Source organism: Amia ocellicauda, chromosome 2 (genome assembly GCF_036373705.1).
Source record: "Amia ocellicauda isolate fAmiCal2 chromosome 2, fAmiCal2.hap1, whole genome shotgun sequence".
In the NCBI taxonomy this organism is placed as follows: domain Eukaryota; kingdom Metazoa; phylum Chordata; class Actinopteri; order Amiiformes; family Amiidae; genus Amia; species Amia ocellicauda.
The window spans coordinates 21,667,004-21,673,003 of NC_089851.1; positions in this window are offsets into that span (position 1 = coordinate 21,667,004).

Sequence of the window (6,000 nt, forward strand, 5' to 3'; positions counted from 1 at the left end):
CACATCAACACCAAAAGGAAATACAGCCAACCAAGGTGAAATAATTGATCTTGGACAAAGTAGCAGATTAGAAAGGAAAATAATACATTTGTCTGAGAAATGAGTGTGCTTGTTGTGGTGCTGACACAATAATTATAAGCTGAGTGTGAAGCATTAAGCAGTGAAGAGTGAGGCATAGTGATGTACTATTATTACATTCACAGTCTACTGTCTGGGCTGTCTTGCCCTGAATCGTCTGCTCACTGACGCAGCTTGCTTCCCTGCCATGGGTAGAGAGCGCCAATCTGGTGGACAGCCTTGTAAGTCTCTCATTAAACAGCAGGCATAGATTTGCTTTGAAAAGGAATCTTGCCCACCTCATTGACTTTACCAGCTACTTAAAATCAAGTTTAACTCTCTCTTTATAAATATATTATTATTAGTGATAATTTGAATAATAATAATTTCCACAATGTATTGATAGTTTTGGCTCAGCAATTTTATAGAACTAGGTTAGACTTTCTTAGATTATCCCATAGTGATTGATTTTGTAGTCAAGGCAACTGTTGCTCTAAGAAATTAACCAACAAGGAATTGGATACTCCTGCATCACAGGCGAAGACCTATGGCAAGCCAAATGATCATTTAGAGATATCTTCAAATGACTTCCTGAATGTTGGCTGAGATTATCACTTCCTGTTTCCTCATTCAGTTACATAGAAATGAATGAACAGTGAACAGGAAGTGATAATCTTGGGCTACATACAGATAATTTGCAGATATCTCAAAATGATTTGCAGATATCTATAAATTATTTAGAGATATCTTGAAATATTTGAAGATTTCTTTAAATAAATTAAAGAAATCTGTAAATTTGGCTTGACATACAGTGAGGGAAAAAAGTATTTGATCCCCTGCTGATTTTGTACGTTTGCCCACTGACAAAGAAATGATCAGTGTATAATTTTAATGGTAGGTGTATTTTCACAGTGAGAGACAGAATAACAGCAAAAAAATCCAGAAAAATGCATTTCAAATGCCACTCCAGGACCTTAATGTGCTTCTTCTTGAGCCACTCCTTTGTTGCCTTGGCTGAGTGTTTTGGGTCATTGTCATGCTGGAATACCCATCCACGACCCATTTTCAATGCCCTGGCTGAGGGAAGGAGGTTCTCACCCAAGATTTGATGGTACATGGCCCCGTCCATCGTCCCTTTGATGTGGTGCAGTTGTCCTGTCCCCTTAGCAGAAAAACACCCCCAAAGCATAATGTTTCCACCTCCATGTTTGACGGTGGGGATGGTGTTCTTGGGGTCATTCCTCCTCCTCCAAACACGGCGAGTTGAGTTGATGCCAAAGAGCTCAATTTTGGTCTCATCTGACCACAACACTTTCACCCAGTTCTCCTCTGAATCATTCAGATGTTCATTGTAGTTGTAGTTGTTCCGTGTAGTTCTGGGCTGATTCCTCACCGTTCTCATGATCATTGAAACTCCACGAGGTGAGATCTTGCATGGAGCCCCAGAGCGAGGGAGACTAACAGTTATTTTGTGTTTCTTCCATTTGCGAATAATCGCACCAACTGTTGTCACCTTTTCACCAAGCTGCTTGGTGATGGTCTTGTAGCCCATTCCAGCCTTGTGTAGGTCTACAATCTTGTCCCTGACATCCTTGGACAGCTCTTTGGTCTTGGCCATGGTGGAGAGTTTGGAATCTGATTGATTGATTGCTTCTGTGGACAGGTGTCTTTTATACAGGTAACGAGCTGAGATTAGGAGCACTCCCTTTAAGAGAGTGCTCCTAATCTCAGCTCGTTACCTGTATAAAAGACACCTGGGAGCCAGAAATCTTGCTGATTGATAGGGGATCAAATACTTATTTCCCTCATTAACATGCAAATTAATTTATAACTTTTTTGAAATGAATTTTTCTGGATTTTTTTGTTGTTATTCTGTCTCTCACTGTTAAAATACACCTACCATTAAAATTATAGACTGATCATTTCTTTGTCAGTGGGCAAACGTACCCCCTTACCCCTAGTGATCCTTCAAAAGATGCAGCAGCAATTGTTTTTCCACCTTGTTACTTGTATAATTAGGTGAAGTAGAAGGATAGTGCCACTTTCTGTTGAGAAGAGGTTCTAAGTAAGGGCAAAATAAATCACAATATAGTTATAGTTAGTGTGTCTTTAGGATCAGTATCACAATCCATAATAAGGAATTAAAGTGATGAGCAAAACAAAATGTATGTTTTGGTTTATGGAGCCCAAGGTTTGAAATCATATTCTCCTGCATAATTAAGTATGTGATTTATAACATACTGGGGAGTAGACATTTGCTGGTGATTTAAGCCTTTATTTAGCAAGAACCCTAAGTGCTAGCCATTCACTGCCTTGGCAGAATGAGTTTCCATTTATAACTTACTTTTCCTTCAATGTTCTAAAATTGATATGTATTAATAAGATTACACTTACACGTATGGGACATGACAATGGACCCATCACTAGGACATATGCAATTGAAGCATGTCTGTTTGTACCACCGACCATTAACCCTTGTTAACAAACAAAACAAAACAACACAGCTACTACAACTATGCAAAATATGTGGAAATTATTATTATTGGTAGTATTATAAACCTATGACTTGAAAAATCATTATATAAGTAAATTCAATTGAATGTTATTCATGACACTCAGAACAAAGCCGTACCAAATATATGAATACATTTCCTATTAAATGTTGCAATTCATCCTGGACTAGCTGGATACACTTTGAGATATGCCTGGTTTAATATTACTTTTCAAATAAACTATACATTAAAACATAGCATGGCAGTTCTTAGGTTAGGAGAAAATGTATGTATTATTATTATCATTCTTTATTACCATACATAAGTATCATTTTGAAAATGAGTGCAATTTTGATACTGCATTCTTCAATGCTGGTGGCACTGTAGTTAAAGCTGTCTATATATGCTTTAACTAAAATTGTTTTACATTTCCATTTATTTTAATAACTTGAAAGTTCCATGAGTTCAAACTGTATTAAGATAATTTTGTGTATAATTATGTTTTAGCTGTAAATAAATGTTCCTGTTAACAATAATTATTTCCTTTAATTATAATACAATATAGAAACTGAGTCAGAGACCGAGTCTACCACTAGAGGGTACTGTGTATCAAGTATACATATCCTTTCAGTCTAGTTTCTTTTTTCAGGAATAAGAAAATGTTTTAATGCAATTGTGAGGTGAATAGAGTGAGGTGAGACCTGATAAAATATTAAAGGTCTGTTAAATTAAAATAATAAAATAATCCACAGCCCAAAATACTATGATTATTGTTTATTACTATTTATTTCTTGGCAGACACCCTTATCCATGGCAACTTACAGTTTAAACAAGCAAGAATACTATTATAGGAAGGCAAAACTTAAATCTTCACACACACACACACACACACACACACACACACACACACACACACAAATAGTGTATTTTTCATAAATCAACAAATACAGTATTTGTTACTAAATTAACTTGAGTACAAAAATGAATACCATGCTGCAGTGTCAGGTTTGCAGTTTATACTTGTCAGTAAATACTGCACTCTCTGCCAGGCTATTACCGTGACCAGCTCTCAGTCCTGGGAGATTTGGATAGTCTGATGTCAAAGCAGCTGGGCATACATAATTTAATGTACATGTTAAATATGTGGAAATTAATGCTTTGGAACACATACGGGTTTCTTATGTCATCAGATAAAACACCATTTCATAGATAGCACATGTAAATGGATATGTTCACAAGTTTTTCATTGGCATACAAGACATGCAGCACAACGTGAAAGATGAAAATTACTATTGAATGTAGTTGTCTTTTGAATTATACATGAAGAACTTATGTTTCTGCCTGTAACAATGGTGATCAGATCAGCCAATGTGCAAACCTTGCAAAGTTGTCCTGGGGAATGCTGAATGAGCTTTTTAACTTTTTAACATCTTTGAGAGCTTTATTACATTCACTCCTTAAGCTATTAAGGAAACTCCATTGTGTGTAATGCAGCTGCTGTACTATACAAAAGGATAGACTCTTGTTTTCCAAGCTTGTTAAAAATTAAGGATTTTGTTTGGTACTCCTCCTTTCCTTAAACTGATTTCTGGCATGTGCTGAAGGGCTGCTGAAGGGCTCTCCCGTGGGAAAACACAAACTAGAAGGTTTTACAGAAAAGAACATAATAGTATTTTTATATATTTATTACTGATGTATTATTTATGTATTTTTATTTTCAATTTTTTCATACTCAATCTCATCATAACATATAGCCTCACAATAATTTCTTACTAGTCTAGATAACTATAAAAGATAAATACAAATACAAGATTTGATAAAAACAAAAACAACAACTAAAATTCCCAGTGGGAAGTTATTTTTTGACTTGTGCTCTTTGTGGGAGAGCATTCACATGACCTAGCTTTACTAATGATTTACTACTATGTGCTTTAATCTACATCTCAAGAGAAGTTTAAAGTTAAAATTTAAAAAACGTATTTGAATAAATGGTCTTTTTCTTGTCAAATATTATTTTATCAACATGGAATACCAACCTTTGTTTATAATACTAATCTACAAATGATTTACTTATAATAGCTCATTTCATATAAGCTAGAATTCCAAAGAGTGGATATTTCTGGCAAGGCTTTGCTCATCAATCTTTTCTGTTTTTTAGGTGAACAAAATTCTATTTTGATTAAATTGGTTTTAGATGATCCTTCTTCTATCCTACAGGATTGTTACAAAATACCTACAACTCAGCAACACAAAGAAAATAAACATATTGAGCTGTTAATGTGGCCTAAATAAACAGCACTGGCATGAGATTGTGGAACAGGAAAAGAAAGACTGTGATACTATAACTGAGACATGTATTTATCGTTACTCCAGACGAAAGCTCTGGAAGAAATTAAACTTAAACACCACTGGAATAGATTCAATTCATAGGTAGGCTGACATTTTAATTACTGTACATCTTGACCCTAGTGTGTCAACATGCTATAACTGCATATTCATTTCCCACAAAATGTTTCTATCTGAGTTTCAATTACTCTCCCAGGGAATAGAGCAAGGAGGAATGTCTAAGCTTTTGAATGTATTTATAACAAAAGGTACTTATGTTAGGTTTTGTTTGTGTCAGGAAGTAATTGAGATGAGTATTTAATTATTTATTTGTTAAAAGATATTATATTATAGCAAATAAACTGAATGTATTTTAAGAATAAGTTGAATTAGTGTACCTATTTTGGTATGGAATTAATTGCTATAATAAGATTTTGAAAATGTAATTGTCTGAGACAGAAAATTGCTTGTGTTCTGCAATGATATGGAGTTGCCCTCCACACACAGATTTGTATTTCCTTACCAAGTCGTGACTGCAAGTTGGTGTGTAGGTTGGGAAACAGGGATACTGCTGCATGTTGAGCAAAACATGCCAACATATACAGAATTAAAAAATGTGGAAGAATAAACCCTTTTGTTCTTAGCTTAGCATGGTGTTTTAGATAATTTTAATGAATTCTGGTACCTAAGCATTGTTTTGTATAACAAATCAGGCTGATTATATGAAAGAGACAGCATATATATAAGTGTTTCGCTTTTGATGAGTGAGAAAAGTACAAATTCTTGGCTGACAAGAAACAGTTGGGGCAATCTTTGGCAACACTGCTATCACAATTATGCCTTTTTACTTTTTTTTGTAACTTGCCTTCTGTGTTTGATATCTTCAATTTTAATGGATTGGCTTCCTGTAGTCTGGATTTTTTTTTATTCACATTGATAATGTTTTTTTTTTTATAAGTAGTATTAACTGAAGGTAATTATAGGGGTTATAATTATTATTTTTCTTTTCAGATTAAATGGTGTTACTGGACTATCATACAGCAGTCATGCACAGGATAATAGCACTTCCACTTGCTGATGAAATATATGACTGATTACATCACTAAGAACAGAGCTCAGTAACAGA